The sequence below is a fragment of the Carassius auratus genome, unplaced genomic scaffold (assembly GCF_003368295.1).
Source record: "Carassius auratus strain Wakin unplaced genomic scaffold, ASM336829v1 scaf_tig00018201, whole genome shotgun sequence".
NCBI lineage: Eukaryota > Metazoa > Chordata > Actinopteri > Cypriniformes > Cyprinidae > Carassius > Carassius auratus.
Genome location: NW_020524862.1, coordinates 42,602 through 64,950, shown reverse-complemented (window position 1 = coordinate 64,950; position 22,349 = coordinate 42,602). Strand labels below are relative to the sequence as shown.

At 36.4% G+C, this 22,349-nt stretch overlaps 1 protein-coding gene across 7 annotated transcripts in view; it reads left to right on the top strand.

Annotated features, from left to right (window-relative positions):
* Window positions 1-8,836: 8,836 nt before the first annotated feature.
* LOC113075990 (HMG box transcription factor BBX-like) overlaps window positions 8,837-22,349 on the top strand; it is a 41,767-nt gene continuing 28,254 nt past the window's right edge. For 2 of the 7 annotated variants that reach the window (XM_026248638.1, XM_026248639.1), the window contains exons 1-2: window positions 13,764-14,173; window positions 21,102-21,183. The gene's annotated coding sequence lies outside the window, so the exon portion shown is untranslated. Of the gene's footprint in view, window positions 9,011-13,762; window positions 14,174-21,101; window positions 21,184-22,349 lie in introns of those variants that run through there. The other 5 variants (XM_026248637.1, XM_026248634.1, XM_026248635.1 and 2 more) reach the window with 4 other exon arrangements.

Here is a 22,349-nt window from a genome sequence, read left to right as displayed (position 1 = left end):
AAAGACCTTTTTAAATATCTACTTTAAAGTGTTAGTTCACCCAATAATCAAAATTATGTCATTAATAACTCACCCTCATGTCGTTCCAAAGGTAAGAAAAACATCATCAAAGTAGTCCATGTGACATCACAGGGTCAATTAGAATATTCTGAAGCATCGAAAATACAATTTGGTCCAAAAATAGCAAAAACTACGACTTTATTCAGCATTGTCTTCTCTTTTTTTGTCAGTTGAGTCCCAGTGAACTACATAATTGACATGACATTTTTTTTACTTTTTAATTGTTTTGTTCAATTTTTTTTTTTTTAATTATTATTGACTTAAATTGTTTATGATTATTTATTCTTTAACAACTAAACATAGATGTAATGATTTAGAAAAGCGTATTTCTCATATATTGTAATTTTACACATTTTATTATCATTTATGGCAAATAAAAATTTCTATGTATGTATTTTTATTTGTCTCAAGCTACTGCCTGAATTTCCATAGAAACCCTTACAAATCAGCAAACCAGCCTGCCTTAAAACATTCAATCTTTTGACCCTATACTCCAGTACTGCATCAAATTAATTACAATATCTTGTCCAAATAACTAGTGAATGTAAACTCATAAGTGCCATTATTAAAAAAAATGTATGAGAGTCTAGTCCTGCAAAAGTGGCTGTGGCATTCCACAACACCACTGATCTGTTTGATTGCATCAGTACATAGGAAATATATTACTCATATTTTAGGCACAATATTACCAGTTACTATTCAAGCAACACACTGTGTGGTGTTTTATTTCTGTATGAATCAGTGATTCGAATAAATTGGTTGAATGAATCGGTCAATATTGAATACTTCCCCTTTAATATTCGAAAAAAACAGCAAACGAGTATGTCTAAATTCATACTATTCAAAGATCAGTGGGCAAACAAATAAAAACAAATGAGATGAAACATTCAAGAGAACTGGAGAGCAAAATAGTGTGTTCATGAACATCATGGTTTTGTGTAACAGCAGTAGTGACCAAAAATGTGTATTTGGTTTTGATTTTGTAGTTTTCTTGCCATTTATGGAAATGATGGTGGAATTTTTTTTTTTTTTAATCCATATAGGCACACTTCAGAATCTCTGAATCTCTCATCTGGGTACTTTTTGCCTCCTGTTATATGAGAACTAATAATCCGAACACACGTCATTTGAAAATATTGTTTTGGCCTATAAGCTACTGTAGTAAAGAAGCATATAATTTCAGATGAAGCCATAGTCACTTACTAACAAAGTAATGCTGATCAACCATTCATATTCAAGTATCAGAACTAACTTTTATTCAAATATTATTTTAGCATATATCTTCTTTAATTCATTCATTTAGAAAGAGTTTACACAAAATGCAACAAAAAAAAAACACCTTTCAAACATTCTGTGCACTTTGTGTAGATAATGATTGAAAAGCAACATTATGTTCCTGCTTCATAAGTGACAGATCTTCACACTAGTCGGAGGGATGGAGGCCTACCAGTAAGTGAAGAGGGACTGTGTCTACTTCAGTGGCTCTGAAGCTTGTTAGTGTGAGATAAACGGGACCGCCAGCGGAGCAGCAAGAGAGACACACACACAGAGAATCTCCATTTCAAACCTCTTTGCCCACTAGCTCTCCCCTATCGTCTCCCCTGCCATAAATGCCAGCTGCCCCCTGCTGTAAGTGATGGTTTATCTGCACAAGACCCAATACAGTCATTAACTAGAACTACGGCATCACATGAATCCAATCGCACACTGGAGGACCAAATCTCACAGCCCAAATGCTAAATTAGACTGCTTTCACAGCATGGACAATTATTGTGTAATCCCTCTTTTTATGTTAATAATCAGCGCAACCCCCAGTGTGTCTTTCCAGCTTGACCCATCCAGAAACACATTAACCTAAACGAGAGGGCCGCCTGGTAGGAAGGCCCATCAGAGCCCTTAGTACAGAAAATCATTCTTCCAAAATCATCTGAAACACATTCACCTTGCATTCTAGCAATCTTATCCAATTTATTTTTGACATAAGCCTGGGTGCAACCCTTTGTAACTTGTGCAAGTCTTTCAGTGTCCACTTATTTCACCTGTACAGAAAGTATTTTATGCTATTTGATATTCCATCCTGGTTATTGCTATCATCATATTAACATATCATTATGATAATCATAAACTCTTTGTAGGGTAAATAGTTTTACCGTTTACTGCACTTTGTAATTCTTGTTTATTTACCTAGCGCTATACAGTATGAATTGGAAGTCTCACACATTCAAAGGAAATAGCTCAGTTCTGAGGTCCAAATAAGGTGGATAAGAGCCATGAAAAGAGTTCTGTAACTTTGATGAAGCACATCGCACATCTCAAGCTCCACTGGATTGATACTGACTGTACTACTGTACTCTGTGTCTCTCTCTCTCTCTCTCAACAGTATGACAGCTCTACCCTACAGCACTAACCTAGAAATCGCCAGCCAGCCAATCACAATCAAGCATGGACGGACTTTAGCTAAATCAGCCAAATGGTCTTACACTCCTTCAGTTCATGCATCTTTTTCAATCTCTATTTTCTTATGTGACCTTGAATCCAGATCATTTTTTTTGTATTACAGTACATTTGTTTGCTTTTTATTTATTATCATAATTTAATAATCATCATTTTTGAATTGTGATACACATACATTTGGATTTGGATATTTAAAATTCATATTTTTCTGTGAACAAGCCTTTCTACATGATCGGTTTCATTTTGATTGGAACAAAATCTATCTTATAGATAAAGTAGAATTGGCCTGGAACTATGTTTATGATGGTTTTCTTAGGATCATAGAATTCAGAGTTAAAGGCCGAAATAATCCCTGGTTTTCTCCTGAGATTTCATGTCTTCTCAAGGATAGGAATGCTGCCTGGTCAAAGGCCAGGAAATCAAAGAGCGATTCGGACTGGGTTTATTTTCGGCAATTGAGAAACAGACTTACATCTCTTATTAAAAAGACAAAATCTGAGTATTTCGTTAATGAAACTACAAAAAATCTAAATAATCCAAACAAGTTCTGGAAAATTATTAAAGTCTATTTTGGAAATATTTGCTGTAGTGAACTAGCCCCTCATGTTATGACTGATTCAGGCAAGGTGACTGACAAACAATGTTAGCTTGCTTTAATGAGCACTTTATTTCTTCAGGATCCTTATGTCCTGCTTCTTCTGGTTCCTTTGTAAAGGAGAACCCCTCTGACCCATGTTTACCTTTAGAAAAACTATTTTATATTTCTCCTTTATCAATTATGAAAGTCCAAAAAGCCCTTCAGGAATTAGACACAAAAAAGTCTGCTGGTCCTGATAATTTAGATCCCTTCTTCCTTAAGCTAGCAGCTGACTTCATCGCAGAGCCTTTATCTTATATTTTTAACTTAACAATTGTCGAAAACGTCATCCCTAAAGTATGGAATTCAGCCCATGTTACACCATTACTAAAAGGGGGAGATCCATCTATTTTGAATAACTATAGGCCTATTTCTAAGCTGTGTATTTTAGCTAAACTCCTTGAGCACCTGGTTGGTGAGCATTTAAATATAAATGATATCTTATCACCTTTTTCAATCAGGGTTTAGGAAACAACTGTCACAGTGTCTGGGTTGTGTTCCCTGGGTTTCCACTAGGTGTCCTCCTTTTCCACAGTGTCTGTCACCTTATCACTTCCTGTTCCCTTATTTGGTCACCTTCCTCCTTGTTTTAGTTAATTGATTGTTCCCCACCTGTCTCCAGTTCCCTCATCATCCTTCTGTGTATTTAATGTGCTGCGTTGTTCAGAAATTTTTCAATGGTTTTGATACAGTTGATCATGGCAATTTTGTGAACAGTCTAGTGAGCATTGTCTTGTCTAAGCATTCGGTAGATTGGTTTGCAAATTATTTGTCAGGTAGAACCCAAAGTGTTCGGATGGCTGGTTCTGTGTCTTCATTTCCAATTGGGTTCCTCAAGGCTCAGTATTAGGGCCCATATTATTTTCAATTTGTATAAACAAACTTTGTGAAAATCTATCGAATGCTATACATCACTTTTATGCTGATGACACTGTTATTTACTGTACTGCATCATCTACTGCACAAGCCCTTGAAATTTTGCAGTCTGCATTTAATACTGTTCAGAACCGTTTAAAACCGCTTAAGCTGGTCTTAAATATACAACAGTAAAAAAAAAAGAAAAATGGTATTCACAAACTCAAGATAACTTTCAGTTTCTTCAAGTATCTCAACTTTTGAAGGAAATGAAATTTAATTAGTTAACAGTTATAAATATTTGGGTGTAATCATTGATTTTAAACTATGTTTCAGAACCCATGTTAGCAATCTAGTTTCCAAGCTTAAGATAAAACTTGGCTATCTCTACAGATCATGGTTATCCATTCGCAATACAGAATACCTGGTGATGGTTATATATAAAATATATATATATATATATATATATATATCACAAGACCTAGTGCTGAATAAGGCTTATATATGTGTATTTGATGTTGTTTTTTTTACGCTGCATCTTGGCCAGGTGTCTCTTGTAAAAGAGTTTTTAATCTCAATGAGTTTTACCTGGTTAAAGGATAAAAAAAAAAAAAAAAACTCGATTTCTCATACCTGCAAAGGTGTTGTAGTGTAGCAGGTGACCAGCAGAGGGCAGCAGGTGTCGAGGCACAAACAGAAGCTCTTATTTTAACACTCACTAGAGAGTGCTAATGTACCACGGACAAGACACGAGTGGCAACTATCAACGTTCAATACATCAGGTTCGGTAATGAGACCAGACGAGACCAGACATCAGCTAGCAAATATACTGAGGCCGTCAGACATGCCCAACTGTGAGATGGACCGATTCTCTTCTCCTTATCTAAAGAGGCCAAAGAGCATGATATCTCTCATGCCTCTTTGCCATTGATCTACAGATCCTCCAGAATTTACTGGATTATCTAATTTTCTTATCTGGGTCAAAAATCACCTGCAGGAGCCCTCAAAACCTGCTTAAGGAACAATGCCATGATGTGACCATTCAAAAAATGGCCTCTCAGGAGATAAAAAGTTAAGGCAAATACTGAATCTCACAAGAAATATTTGAGTTAGCAGAACAAAATAGGCATGAAAATATGGACATTAAAATATGAATACCATAATACAAATAAATAAAACTATATATAAAATGTTAACCTCATGTGATTTCTCTCTTGTATGCATGCTGCGGAGAAGGTTCTTTACCTTCTTTAAAGAATGATAATAAAACCTTTTCCCCATTGAATTCTACACTGTCTTCTGTATGCATATATGAAAAGCTTAATAAAATCTGACTAATTTTATAATGTATATTTTATATATTAACTTAAACTAAGATTGAAACTTTACAGATTCCATTAATAGATAGACATAATAGGATGTAGATATACAATATATAATAATAGTTTTAGATCATAATAATAATAATACATTTTTATATTATTATTATTATTTTATAATATTATTATTTTATTATATAATATTGTTAATCGTATGTTACCTTGTCCTGCCCAGGGACTACAGATTAAATTTAGCTTGTAGCTAATTCTGGTATGGGTGAGTGCCATACACTGTCCCTGTTAAATAAACAAATAATTAAATTATTATTAATTAAATATATATATATATATATAGAGAGAGAGAGAGAGAGAGAGAGAGAAATTTATTGAATGTATATTTTATAATATAAATGTTTTAATACAAATTATTGTTAATAATCATTATTATAATCATCTGTTATATATTTAAAAAGTAATAGATAGGCAGGATCTATTGATCTATTCATTGATTGATTGAATGATGCACTCTTTTTGTTCATAGTCAGGAGAAATGGAATGTTATACTCTGCAAAATGGGCACTACATTTGCTCACCAGACAATCAGCGTTGTGTGCATCAAGAATTTGCTTTAAAGAAAATGCCACATATTTTGATTTGACTCTACAGCACAAATTAGTGAGTTTTTCAAATGCAAGTTTTAAAAAAAAAATTACATTTGATCCCCCCAAAATAATGATAAATATATACGGTTGCAGTATTGCTGTAGTTTGAAATATAAATCCTCAGTTATAGAGTCAAAAGTGAGATGTGAGAAACTGAATGTAGGGGCATCACACCTGCCAGCTTCAGTGAGCGTGTGCTTTGAAGATGCTTTGATTACGGTCAGTTTTGCTGCTCTCTGCTGTTTCAAGCAGAAAGAATTGTCTTTATACAGAAGCAGAACATAGGTGTGGTTTTATATAATTCATTGCTATGTGTAATTATAGTTTGAAACAAAATATATGTGAAACTCTGCCATGAACTTCAGTTGATTATATTTTTGGAACCACCCCAAAATATCAAGGTAACTGGTATGTGATATTAACATTTGAAGGGTTTTATATTTTTTCTGTGATGTTTATTGCTGTTACAATCTTCAAAGATCATATTTTTGACATAATATTATTTTGCATTGTAGAGAAAGTGCAGAAGGTTTGTCTGCTGAACTACACAATCAAAGCCTACTTGAGCTTTATGCTTAAAGTAAATTATTTATGGCCTCCATAAATGAAACATTAATGTAACATAGATGTTACAGAAAGCCCATCTTGCTACATGCATTCCTTTTTTCACAAGTTAATTTCTGAGCTTTCAATTACATTTCCATGACCATTAGGATTTTTTTTTTAAACACATATGGAATTAAATTGATTTGTTAATGAATCATTGACTGATTCATACAAAATAACCTACTCATAAGAATGATTCAGTTTGCTTTGCAATCAGTTTTTACTTCGCTCAAGTAATGGTTTAGCCCATTAAAGGTTTTACAGAAGAGCATAAAATGTATATTTATTACACAAAACTATTTTAAATTGATTCAAAGTTCCAGTTTTTCCATGACTGTGGAAAATGGGGACATTTAAGGTCAAAAATTTAGTTTGCAATACTGATGCAGCGGTGACTGTTAGTAATGATAATAATATTAAGTTTTCAATTAGTCATCTAACACAGCATTTAAATAATTTTAAGCCCTAAACAACAGGAAATAAATCAAAAGTTATTGAGTGTATATAAAGGAGCTGTTTACACATGGAAATTAAACCATGGAATTCTGCTCTATTATCAATCAAGACAATGAAAGACAGGCTGCTAAAGGGTTCATGAAGACCACCAAAGCAAACACCTTGATTTATTTCTGAGCCACTTCCATTGAAAGCAATAATCTGATCAGTCATTAATGTGATTTTCCTCAACTCACTCTTGCTCTCTTTCAGTCTCTCAACGGCCCAGTTTTACAAAATGACTATCAACACATATGGTTTTTATGTGACTAAGATGAAACATCAAAATAAAACAGATTTGATTTTACTTTTGTGGGAACAGAATGTCTCATCAAACTTATCTGACCAGGAGGTTAATGATTGGCCCATTAGATTCACTCACTAAGGCTGATTCTTTTGGTTTATGTGGTAGTTTTGTTCAGTCAGTAAGCAGTAATGTATAGCTTGATCATTTGGGTCCATACAGAATGTCACGTCTTGCATTCGTGTGGTTGTGTTGCATAAATAAGATAAATATATATATAAAATGATAAACACATAAGTGACAGTATTAGAGTGATTCAGGTACATTTAATTCAAGTCAGTTAATCATCACATTCATCACTCACCCTCCTACACTTAAACATTACATTACCTTGAAATCATAGTCCATCAGAAAGAAATGGCAATAATCTTTTCAAATTAAAGAGAACATATATAAAGAATCGAATACATTTGTCAAATTAGGAATTATACTTAACTAGCCTATTAGATTTCACACAACACATTTATAGCCTAAAAATGCTGCTAACAGTGATTTTGCTGGTCTTATGGTCTCTAGATTGGCCAAACTGGAGCTCTGCTACTTAAACTGATTTACAGACTATTAGAAAAGTGTCAAAATCCATTAAAAACAACCACAACAACAAACAGGCTATTTTGATGGGTGAAAAAAAAACAAAACAAAAAAAAACATTTAACCAGTTTAAGCTAGTACTCGCCGTTTTTATTTATTTAAAAAAAAAATCAGCAGGGACAGGGTTAAATTTCGAATTACTCAAAAGATTGACAGAAAAGTATGAAATTTAGTTATAAAAAGCATCGTGCCGCTCAGGTATTATTCCGCCTCTGTTAAGCCCCTCTTCCTCTTCCTCCTCATCGTCATTCATCAGTATCATCAACGTCATAAATAATCATGAACACAAATAGCTTGTTTATTACTGCTCATGTGTGACCAAAGTGATATGTAGAGGTGATAATGCGATGTCCACTCTCATGTTAGCACGTAGAACCATCGCATTAAAAACTCTCATAAAGAGGGCAACAAGACAGGAAAACGGTGCACCAGTATGTGAGAGGACGAGGCTGTGACACGAATGAACACACACGCATGACTTTATATCGTCTTCTATCCATACTGAGCTTCCAACAGTCGTATGCAGAGTGAATGAAGGCCAAACACATCAATGTTGTCCACTAATGTGTGTTTGCACTCGGTGACTGTTCAGTGTGTGTTGGGATTGTTCCGAAACTAGCGTATGTCACACTCGCTCTCTTTTCTCGATGGCGTCTCTATATTGATAAATTCACACCACCTGGTGTTTTAATGAATGATAGTGAACACTTCTTCTGTAACTATTGTGTGTTTTACGTGTTATATGAATGTCCAGGACATTATGAAGATGTGGTTTTAATCTCTCGGTCTCGGAACCGTGCCGAAATGTTTCGCGCACTCTGAGTGGCTGTCTCGGGCTGTCAGTCAAGCGTGCGGCCAATCACAACTGTCCTTACATGAAAACTATATTTTCACTCACTGCATGTACAGTGGACTGTATGTTGCAAAAAAAAAAGAAAAGAAAAAAAGTGAACAGAAAAAGACACCATCGAAGAGGTGCGAGAGGTGGACAACGGACCTGTTAAGTCACTTTGGGGGCCCGTTGCAGGTAAGTGGCTACGCACAAGAACTGTTAGACTTTATTTTACCAGCGCGACGCCGATCTGACAATAATATACAACATCCAGGAAGCTCATAATGTAACTGTGATCAGAAAAGCATTCCCAGCATGGTGGTGTCATCCTTTAGAAGTAGGTGCTGTAAATCAACTGAAATGCATCACAAAAGTTTAGGCAAAATGGTTTGACTTAAACCCTGTTGACAAATCGGGTTTAAAATGAAAGGTGTGTTTTGAAACAGTGTGACGAGTCTAAGCTGCCGTACATCTTAGACCAGCAATAAACCAGCTATCAGCCGTTCATACTAGCTTAAGGTGGTCAGGGAGGTTTTTGCAACATTTCTAACTGGTCTAAGATGGTCATTAAGCTGGTGGACCAAGTTAGACCAGCAACAAACCAGCTACTAGTCAGTTTTAGAAGCTTAATGTGGTCAAGCATCTTTTTGCAATATTGTTGGCTTAATAAGCCCTTAAACCAGCAAAAAGAGCTACAGACTGGTCACATGAGTTGGTCAATCTGTTTTTTGAACATGGTGACTGGTCAACCAGCTAATTATAATATAAAATGCAATATAAAATGCAGTCAAGTCTGTTCACTGTGCACAAATTAACCAGATGTGTTTTGGAGGACTGCCGGTTTAATAACTGATGGTCAGTTTTAAATGAGCAACAAACCAGCTATAAGTTGTTTTTATCAGCTTAAGGTGGTCAAGCAGGTTTTTGCAACATGGAAGCTTGTTTTCTAGCTGGTCTAAGATGGTAAACCAGCAACAAAACAGCTGCCAGCTGATCATGTGAGGGGGTTTTAGGAACCTGATTACTGGTAAACCAGCTAATTCTTATAATGATGATATAGTCAAGTCAGTCCAAAACAACCACGTTGCGCAGAAACTAACTAAATTTATTTTGGAGCATGGTAGCTAGTTTTTGTAGATGGTATAATGGTCATTAGGCTCTTTAATCAGCAACAAACCAGCTTCCAGCTGAAAGTGAAAGTGACATACAGCCAAGTATGGTGACCCATACTTGGAATTCATGCTCTGCTTTTAACACATCCAAAGTGCACACACACAGAGCAGTGAACACACACACACACACACACACACACACACTGTGAACACACACCCGGAGCAGTGGGCAGCCATTTATGCTGCGGCGCATAAATGGGGTTCAGTGCCTTGGTCAAGGGCACCGAAGTCATAGTATTGAAGGTGGAGAGAGAACTGTACATGCACTCCCCCCACCTACAACTCCTGCTGGCCCAAGACTCGAACTCACAACCTTTCAATTGCGAGTCCGACTCTATAACCATTAGGCCACGCCTTCCCTATGTTCCCTATGCTGGTCATGTGAGGTAGTTTTTGGAACAGGATTACTGGTTAATCAGCTAATTATGGTAATGAAGATATAGTCAAGTCAGTTCAAAACAACCGCAAACCAACTAGATGTGTTTTGGAGGAGGTAGCTAGCTAGTTTCTAGCTGATATGAGATGGGTCCTTAAACTTTTTAACCTTTCAAGCTGTTTAATGCCACTCAGCAGGTGTTGCAGTGCATCAGTCCAAAAGAAGTTAAATAAAAAGCGCCCATGCATAAAAAAAGTTTAAATCATACATCATACACCCAGAACTGCTTCTGTGTACAACAGTGAGCGCAAGCTAAATTAAAGTGATTATTATGTATTAAATATGGTTATTTTTCTTACAAAAATGTATCAGTTCGCTACAAGAGCCCCCCCACCACCCCCCGGTGCCACTTTTTATTATGGATGGGCACTTTTAATTTAACTTCATTTGGACTGAAGGATGGAACATCCACAGAGAGCCATTGAAGAGCTTTAAAGATCACAGACCGTTTTTAATATAACTCGAACTGGATTTGTCTGAAAGAAGAAAGTTAAAGACACCTAGGATATCTTGAGGGTGAGTAATTTATGTGCTAATTTTAATTTTTAAAGGGTGAACTAGCCCTTTAACCAGCAACAAACCAGTTACCTGCTCATCATGTGATGTGGTCAAGCTAGTTTTTGAAAATAAGTGTCTGGTCAACCAGCAAGTTATGATGATGATGACAGTTAAGTAAGTCCAGAACTGCTGTGCACAAACTAGCTATGTGTTTTGGAACATGGTAGCTGGTTTATAGCTGATATAAGATTATCATTTAGCTTTTTAACCAGCAACAAACCAGTTTATCAGCTGGTGATGTGAGGTGGTCAAGCTGATTTTTGAAGCATGGTGACTGGTCAACAGTGTTGGGCAGTAACTAGTAGGGATGTCCAGATCCATCACGTGATCGGACCCGATCGCATGGTTTCAGACTCGATCGGAATCGGACGTTACCTCCCGATCAGGACTCGGAGAGATATATATATAAAATATAATACGCCTATTCGTATTGAACCGTTCGGTATGAGGCTTTCCGTTCGGTACGCGGTACGCATTATGTAGTACCGAACGGTTCGTTGGACGAATTAATTATATTTGAAAAAAAAAAAAGAGAAATATAATGATATGCGTTCAACAAGGTAGCCCAATAACCCAAACGACGTAACAGGCAACGCCCCTGACACCCCCGAAGAAGAAAAAAACACCAACTTATATGTTTATGTTAGGCTACTCAGTCAGGCGATCGCTCACTCAGTACGCGCTGAAGGCTCGTTGCAAAATGGCCAATGCGTTTAACAGACCAGGAATAGAAGATCCTCCAATAACCAACAGGTCTGGTGTTTGGGTGCACTTTGGATTCCCTTTAAGCTATAATGGTGATGGCAAGAGAGTGGTGGATAAAAAAAACAATGGTATGTCGCATATGCTACATGACAACAGGGTACACCAGCGGGAATACAAAAAAAAAAAAAAAACACCAGCAGGAATACTTGAAACATGTCAACTCATTTACGCCGACATCACCTTAGTGTGTCAGTATCTGGGAAAAGACAAAAAAAAGGAGAAACATACACGCAACAAACTATCCCTGCAGCATTTAGACCGACATTTCCGAAGACATCACCGCAGCGATTGGTAGGCTTCATTTACGTTATAGCCGCGGATATATATATATAAACTTATGCAAACACGAAGACATTAATATACGATCATGATAATATATTGTTTTTTAAGTCATCTCCAGCAGGTGATAAATAAAGTATATGAACAATGCAGTGCTAATTCACATAGCATTTATTACAGTATAGAAACTATTCTGCCTTATGTGATAAACAGGGTTTGTAGTATATAAACAAATCATTATTATTTGTTATTGTCCACCATTTATAGATTTCTAAGCCAATTAAAAGCTAGAAATTAGAGAAAAATTAAAGTTGCCTATAGATCCAGTCAGAAGTTTTTGAACAGTAAGCTTGTTAATGTTTTTTTTTTAAAAGAAGTCCCTTCTGTTCACCAAGCCTGCATTTATTTGATCCAAAGTACAGCAAAACAGTAAGATTTTAAAATATTTTTACTAGCCTATTTAAAATAGCGGTTTGATATTTGAATAGATTTCAAAATGTTATTTATTGAACATCTCTTCTTTTTTTTTTTATGTATTATAGAAGTATCAGATCGGGACTCCGTATCGGCAGAAACTCAATGTCAAATGACTCGGAGGCAAAAAAAACCTGAACGGGACATCCCTAGTAACTAGTTACTACTAACTTAGTTACTGTAATAATATTACTTTTGCAGTTACTAGTAGTATAACTAATTATTAAGATTTCAGTAATAATATTACACTTACCATCCATAAAACATTTTAGTTTCTTAGTTCCTTTTGATGCCTCAACCCCGCTGATTTAAAATCCAACAATCAAATAATTCCGAGATTTTCATAATTATCATGATTTGCACATGCATGTGATGTCCCCATTGCAGCAGGCAAGCTTGGAATATGGAAAAGCTTACATTCAGCAGGTAGAAATACTGCATTATATTGATATATTTCTCACAAAAAAATAGATGATCTGAACACTGTTGTGTAAATTGTGGCTTTACTTTACTCTGGCATAACATCCCACCCACACCCCTCTGATCAGCATGTGATATATTATTTTACTATAATTAAAAATATTTTTGGAAAATTAAACAGCGCCTTACAAAGGTATGTGATTTGATGAAATATATAATGACGTATAATCATATTTGGATAAAGGAGAAATAACAATTACCTTCAAGCTACACATGACAACTAATGAGATTAAGAACACTTCTACTTGAATCTCAATCACTATCAATCACTATTGAGTGTTTGTAATAACTTCTTACGGCGATCCAACGTGGATTTTGGTCAAATGAAGAGGCAGAAATATGTTGTTAGTAACATTCTAGAAGACGTTTACGTGGAATATACACAGTTACAGTACTTATGTAGGGCATGAAGAAAGGTAATGTAACTAGTAATGTAACTAATTACTGTTGCCAGAAAGTAATAAGTAACAATATTGTAACAAGAGTTACTGGTAATAAGTAATATGTTACATTATTTGAGTAACTAGCCCAACACTGCTGGTCAACCAACTGGTTGTGATGATGAGATGATATGTCAATCCAGAAAAGTCACCAATCGAAACTAGATGCGTTTAGGAGTTCCTGTGTTTGTTCTGGTCTGTGAAGGTCGTTAGCTGGCCAAAGCTTGTAAACCAGCCACAAACCAGGTAAAGATAGTCGAGCTTGTTTCAGGGGATCCAGCTAAACGCAGCTACAACGTTATAATTCACTTTTATAAAACAGAACATTAATCTGAATCAAACATGATGATGAAGATGTGACACGGTAGGCCAGTGAGTCCAGCGCTGAGAACATCCTCACGCTGAGCACACGGGCTTCAGAACAGAGCAGTCAGTGCGAGCACTTGAACGCACGGAGGGGGAGGAGGGCTGCGAGAGAAAACAAACCGAGAAAATTGTTCGCCTGAAACGAAAGTACCATTACCAAAGTGACAATCGGCCGCCACCGTTATTCATTTTCGGACTGATCGGTCCGATTGTGATGTACTTTTGTCGACTTCACGCTGCGGTTTGCTTCTTTCCAAGCATCCGGTAAAAAAAAATAATATGTGTCTGTGGGGCTACTGTACGGACGGCCAGTGCAGAACTGCTCTGATGTGTCAATAAGTTTGAGGCTGGAATGAGAAGGCCCTGGCGTTTCGACCGGATTTCAGGGGTAAGTTTGCGTTAACAGATGCCGCGATAACTGAAAACTTGGACATATTTTTGTGTGCGAAAAGCCCCGAGTTCCGATTGATCGGGAGCTTGCGCTTAGACGGTGCGAAATTCGTGCCAGTTTGTTGTGCTTCGGTATAAACAACTTTGGCGTTCGGCGTGTTTGACACCTGCTCTCACCGAACATCAGGGTTTCTGTGAAATCCGCGACGATTTAACATGTACGACCGACCGTGCGATTATTGCATATGTGTCTGCTAATGACACGTTCAGGCGAGCTAGAGCAATCTCGCATCACAGGGGCTAGCAGGCTAGCCAGCTACTTTTATTCAATCTGACTAAACGGAGCGAGAAACCCGAGCACAAAACCATCTCATCTGAAAAGTCTGCCCCGAAAACCCCTAGTTTAAGTAATGAAAGCTCGTGGAGGGGGATCTCTCTCTGAAAATGCCCTGGCGGAGTTTGACAGGAGTGAAATTTATACTTCATCTTCCCCAAAGCAAGATGGACTCTCGGCTGTCTGTCTTGTCAGAGCCCAGATCGACATTTTGCACTGAGATGCAAACCGAGCACAGTTCAAATAAAGGGTCAAGCGAGTTATGAAATGTGCTCGATGGCTTAAATAATCAGAGGGTATCGTCGACATGGTGCTTTGTGGAGTTCTTGATTCGGTGATCGAGAGTTCTGCAGAGACTCGCACACGGAGAGAGCACCGCTCTCAGGCTGTACATGAAAACTAAACGCTGCAATACTGTATATACCGACCATCCACTCGACGAAACTGTGTCGGTTGTGCTTTAATAAGACCTACGTGAACGAGCCAAAGTATGGCAAGCCTCTTTTATAGTTGTTACAGCTTGCGTCTTTATTAATATGTCGTATTGCTTGAAATCAAAAGTAACTATCCATTAGATGTATGCATATGTCAATAAAACGTCGTTCACACTAACAAAGATCTGCATTGGAAGAGCAACAGGAAGTTATTCATTCAGCATGAGTGTTTATGACCATTGGCAATGAGAAAAGTTGAGAAGAGCTCCATTTTATCCAGTCAAGCAGTGATGCACCGACTATTGGTAGGAGTTTGGAGTACGACTGCTGACTGGAAACCAACAATATAGCGACTTTCAACGATTTAAAGACTCTCCGTGTTAGCAAGCTTTCCCTACTATGTCAAAGTAAAAAAAAAACAAAAAAAACAATGAAACATTAGTGACAGATCTTTTCTTCCATATTGTGACATATGCTAGAAAAGAAAAATACATGGATGGGTAGTTGGTTCAATCCGTAGTTTGTTTATTGAATTTTAAGATGTGGGTGTTGTGCTTAAAAGTGGAGGCAGATACAAATGAGCTTGCAGGAACGGGTTTAAGTGGACTGAATAATTGGAGAAGTCTGGTATGTGTCACCAGAGACAAATATGCAGTTTTGACGGAAGATCCAGTTATTGAATTTTGATTGAACATCAAAAGGTCCGAAAAAAAGAGATGCATATGAATAGTAGGGATGCGCCGATTGTTTGGCCAAAGATTGGTATCGGAGGATTGGTATCACATATAATATGACTCAATAAATACTCACTCAACCCTCTACGTTGTGAGTAAATCACATGCATAATTGTGACTAAATTTCCCTCTGGGTGACTAAATGATGTCTATTGTTAGCCACTGGCTAATAAATTATTCGATTTTACGTGCCAGTGTGTTTGTTCGAGGGTATTATAAGTTTAGCACAGATATATTTTCACTCGCTGAACACTGACCGAGCGCTCCAGAATTCCACTCTCCATCAAGCGATCTGTACTTTTTCAATTCATCTCAATGGACGCACAGTGCATCTGTATTTTGGCTGCAACAGATCTTCATAAATATCCATTTATTTTTCCATTATTATTTCCACAACATATTTTAACATTTAACTCCGTTAACTTCGCATTAAACATATTTTTAAATGGAAAAAAGGGCTGTAAAAGGATACAATTAATACATGGCAAATTTAAAAATTTGTTTCATCTGATAATTAATGGTAATGAAATCATAAAAGTATACATGTGCTGCTTACAGACACATAATTATTTATGCAAAATTCACAAAACAGATATTAATAAAACCAGAAAGGTAGCCTAATGCAAACACTGAAACAATACATTTTTATCATGTTATCAAATGTTAAAAGTGTAATAAAACACATGCAGACATCTCTGAGCGTCTCGAAACAATCATTTGACAGTTGCAAACCTTATAATCTTATAAATAGCAGACAAAACAAAATCAACTCCCAGAAAATTTACAAAATTGCAGATTTGAGTGGTTTGTGTTTGTAGGAAAAGATCCCCATTGACGCTGAGCCTCATAATCAACAGAAGAAAGAATGAACAATTCTCGATCCGCATGGTATCTTAATGAATTTCCACACATATGTACACAATAATGTAAGGAGGATGTTTCCTCTTGTCTTTAATTACCACTATATGCTTTTTAAATTTTAAAAACATTAATTGTTTCTATGTAAATGAGAACCTCTCAAGACCGGAAGTATGTACTCACTCACGTCGCTGAAGCCATCTTGTGATTTAAGAAGCTGTGCCATTTTACAAAGATAAGATGATTGGAATTATACACTCACCTAAAGGATTATTAGGAACATCTGTTCAATTTCTCATTAATGCAATTATCTAATCAACCAATCACATGGCAATTGCTTCAATGTATTTAGGGGTTTGGTCCTGGTCAAGACAGTCTCCTGAATTCCAAACTGAATGTCAGAATGGGAAAGAAAGGTGATTTAAGCTATTTTGAGCGTGGCATGGTTGTTGGTGCCAGACGGGCCGGTCTGAGTATTTCACAATCTGCTCAGTTACTGGGATTTTCACAGACAGCCATTTCTAGGGTTTACAAAGAATGGTGTGTAAAGGGAAAAACATCCAGTATGCGGAAGTCCTGTGGGTGAAAATGCCTTGTTGATGCTAGAGGTCAGAGGAGAATGAGCCGACTGATTCAAGCTGATAGAAGAGAAACTTTGACTGAAATAACCACTTGCTACAACCGAGGTATGCAGCAAAGGATTTGTGAAGCCACAACACGCACAAACCTGAGGCGGATGGGCTACAACAGCAGAAGACCCCACCGAGTACCACTCATCTCCACTACAAATAGGAAAAAGAGGCTACAATTTGCACGAGCTAAAAACCAAATACTGAACCAAAATTGGACAGTTGAAGACTGTAAAAATGTTGCCTGGTCTGATGAGTCTCGATTTCTGTTGTGACATTCAGATGGTAGAGTCAGAATTTGGCATAAACAGAATAAGAACATGGTTCCATCATGCCTTGTTACCACTGTGCAGGCTGCTGCTGGTGGTGTAATGGTGTGGGGGATATTTTCTTGGCACACTTTTAGGACCCTTTGTGACAATTGGGCATCGTTTAAATGCCACGGCCTACATGAGCATTGTTTCTGACCATGTCCATCCCTTTATGACCACCATGTACCCATCCTCTGATGGCTACTTCCAGCAGGATAATGCACCATGTCACAAAGCTCGAATCATTTCAGACTGGTTTCTTGAACATGACAATGAGTTCACTGTACTAAAATGGTCCCCTCAGTCACCAGATCTCAACCCAATAGAGCATCTTTGGGATGTGGTGGAACGGGAGCTTCGTACCCTGGATGTGCATCCCACAAATCTCCATCAACTGCAAGATGCTATCCTATCAATATGGGCCAACATTTCTAAAGAATGATTTAAAGCAGCTCTGAAAGCGAATGGGGGTCAAACACAGTATTAGTATGGTGTTCTTAATAATCCTTTAGGTGGGTGTGTGTGTGTGTAAATATATATATATATATAGGTGTGCGTAGAAGGTGTGCGTAGAGGGTTGTAACTACATTTAGCCATGAATTAACAAAATCATCTGCCTTTTGGGAAAAAAAATATAGTTTGCATTTTTTATTACCCGACTTATGAATGTAGTAAAAGCAAAATATAGTTGCTGTGTAAATCAGACATACATACTGAAAATGCAAATTCATTCTCTGCCAGCGGAATGTGCTTTAAAGTGAGAGAAACAAGTTTCGTTACGGCTGTACACTGAGCTAACAAACGTTGCTTTATCAGTCATAGCCTATAACATGCAAGATGAAACGATCAAATAAAAATTTCCTGATAATGTACTCACCACGTCATCCAAGATGTTTACATCTTTCTTTCTTCAGTCAAAAAGAAATTAAGGATTTGATGAAAACATTCCAGTATTATTCTCCTTATAGTGCACTTCAACAGCTACCAAACGGTTGAAGGTCAAAATTATAGTTTCAATGCAGCTTCAAATGGCTCTGCATGATACTAGACAAGGAATAAGGGTCTAATTTAGTATAACGATCAGTCATTTAAAAAAAAATTAAATACAAAATGTATATGCTTTATAAGGAAAAATGCTCGCCTTGCACTGCTCTGCGATGCACGTCTTTGACTTCACGTAATACGCAATAATGTTGAAAAGGTCATGCGCCATGTAAGCTGAATACATAAGCTGAAGTACCGACTCAGTGTTTCGAATGTGCGAAGACTAAGTCAAACAGCGTTTACAAAAATTTTTTATATTTGTCATTGAACGTACAACTACTTTTGAGCGGTCCTCCTTCTCCACATTCTCCACGAAGCACTGAGTCGGTACTTTTACCTGCGTTACCTTTTCAATGTAATTACTTATTATGTAAAGTCATGGACGCACAGTGCAATGCGAGCATTTCTATTTATGAAGCATGTACATTTATTATTATTATTCAATTTTTCTTTTACAAAATGGCAGATCATTTTGCTTGTTGAGACCCTCATTCCTTGTCTGGTATCGTGTAGTGTGCTTTGAAGCTGCACTGAAATTGTAATTTTGACCTTCAACCATTTGGTAGCCATTGAAGTCCACTTTATGGAGAATAATCCTGTTAATCAAAAAACTGATTAAATATTTATGTAAACATCTTGGATGACATGGGTGAGTAAATTATCAGGAAATTTTTATTTGAAAGTGAACTAATAATTTATATTACATTTTAGAAGTAGGGACGTTCAAGTTTTACTAGTATTTATTTATTAAGTTGTTTGTTTACTAGTAGCTACTTGTCTCTGTTAGATTGTACAAGCATCTAGAAATGCTAGCATCTGTTAGTAAGTGGCTAAATTATAGGTATACTAGTGATTGTTGGAGTAATAACAAATGGCTTATGAACGGATCCTAGTGTAAAATTACTGAGTTAAATGGTTAAATAGAAAAAATATTCTAGTCATTATTGGACAATTTGATGTCCATTTACTTTGTTGTTGTAAGTCATTTTGTATTAGTAATGCTAAAAATAAGTAAAAATTAGGGCCGGGACTAACGCGTTAATTGAGATTAATTAATTACACAAAAAATAACGCGTTAACTAAGATTAATTAATTACAGAAAAAAAATCCCACATTTTTAATAACTTATTTTTGCACCACGGAACGTTTCTCACTGGATGAGTTTCGGCGGACCGATTATACTGGAGCACCAACTAGCGTTCGCGCATATCACCGCAGCACATCGAGCCTCAAGTATCACCTCAACGCAAAACATATAGCAGCTAGCGTGGACTTTACACTTTATGTTGAACTATGTATTATTTTGTTGGTGCAACAGTTTATGTTGAACTCTTTATTGTTTTGGCCAAGGTTATTGAGAGTTGGACTTAGTATGTTATGGCCTCTGAAGCAACAGAGAGATGTTTTTTAATAGTCAGTGTTTCCAATGTTCTGAATGTAATTGACAGTATTGTGTTTTACTTTAAAAAAAAACACTTCACAGAAGGTTCCAGCACCTATAAGCTTCCTGAATTTCTGAAATGTACTATTTCTAAATTGTTTCTAAATATGCTATTGCTACACTTCATGGCAAAAATTGCACTGGTCTGCTAGACTTGGTTGAACAAAAATAAACAATATTTTGTTGCATAAGCTTATGTATTCAGTCATTATTCAATGGTATACTATAATCCATGTGAAAAAAAATTACTTCCCACTGTTCTCGGGTCAAATATTTATATGCGATTAAAATGCGATTAATTTCGCTTAATTAATTACAAAGCCTCTAATTAATTAGATTAATCTTTTTAATCGAGTCCCGGCCCTAATAAATACTATACCTTGTAATGAATAAATGTTACAAAAGCTTGCCTTAACTGAAGTGGTTTTGAATTAATTCAATAAATTCTGTGAGCTGTCATAACTTTATTCTTCATCAACAACACCTGGAGGTGCCACCTTAGTATGAAGCTGGAGCAGTGCATTTATGCCAAAGTCCTTTTAAGACAACGTCACTCATGTCACTCGGTGGCCATCTTTGAAACGCCTCTTGGGCATGCAAGTGCAATTCCTATCACTTTGAATGGGGAAACATCAAAATCTCAAAAAACTGTTCACTAAAATTTTTAATTTCATTTTTAAAATCACCAAAGAAATCTGACAACAACTGTGTCATAAATGTTGTTACTCTTGCTCAAACAGCGTTATAAAAAGCGTGTTTTTCAGGCTAGATCAGCCATTGCGCATGTGCAGTCCTAAGCCCACGTCTCAGAATGCTCACTGTTTCTATAGCAATCGGGACGCTTCTAACGGCAGCTGCTGACTTTATTGATTAGCGATTGGCTCTTTGATTCAGAAGGCAGGGCTTACTGTGATTGAGTGGCCATATTGAGCGTTGCATTTTTCACCATTCAAAACTATACAAGTGGCATGTCTTGGGTATTCTAAAGTCTTTGTTTATGCCCAGCTAATCCACAACACAGTTAAAATGTTGTTGACCGATGAGGTCGGACTCAGGGCAATATTATGTGGTGCATTTGGCTTTGCTTTCAACAATTTATTCCTGTACTGAGAGCACAGTGTTTTTTTGTTTTACTTTGTAGGTCATCTTCATCGCATGATACAGCCTGACTGACAGATCCATCCTCATCTTTCAAATACCGTATTTCCATATTCTGTGGCTCTGTAAGTACGCCTTCACTTCATGCCATGTGTTTTTCCCCTTCATCAGTTGTTATATCTCTTAAATTCACAGACTAATTGGGATCTGATGCCTTAACATCATGGATCAAACGCTCATTACATCACAGATTTTAAGCTTGTGTCTGTACATAATCACCTGCTTATTGGGTTGTGTTCAATCCGAGATAAAACACATATTCATTCTTCAACCTTTTATCATGCAAAAAGCCAGTCTGTTCAAACATGGTCTACTTTCCTGAATGACTGCATCAATAACAAATTGTACTTTTGAGCATCATATAATGGCATATTATAAAATTCATAACATGATATTCCTTTAACCTTTCCATTTTAATTGGTAAAGAATAGACTATAAATACCACATTGTTTTGGGGATTGTAGCCAGGCTTGATGAAATTGTCATGAATTTCTAAAACAGAATAAAAGCAAATGTACTGATTTTAATCAATTTGGGCTTTTAAATATAACTATTAAAAAAGTGTGAGATCTGATTTTTTTGACTTGTATTTCAAAAAACGCTCACAAGCTTTGGACCGTTCAGCAAATCAGATTTTGAAAATACAAATATATATATTTTTTATTATTATTAAATTGTAATGTAAAATTGTAGCTTTAAGTTGTATTCAAATCTGTTGCGCTCACTTTAGGAATTAACGTGTTTTTAACGGTTTACGATGCTTGTCAAATTAAAAATAACTAAAAATCACAGGTTAATGCAATTTCTTAAGACAAAAGAAGGGTTAACATGCAATTAATTTGATGATTGTGGTATTAGTTTTTTTTTTTTTTTTCTTTTTTTTTTTAATAGTCTGATAATGCAAACCTAAAGTTCACTATTGATATTTACATATGAATACCAAAACTGCTGTTTACTTATCCTGTCCTCTTATTAGACAGTATCAGCTGTTGTAGGTTGTCGTTGGATTCATCAGAAGTGCATCATTAAAGTTTGATTTGATCCTATTATTTCTGCTGGTAAAACATGCACACCTGAATATTGATTCAGGCAAAGCAGAATTGTTTACACCAGAGGCTTGGAGACGTATTTGTTGTATGTATAATTACATTCTGACAAATCAAAGATAGTCAAAGATAGACGTTGCAATTAAGAACATTGACACACCTCTACAGTATAAAAAAATACATTC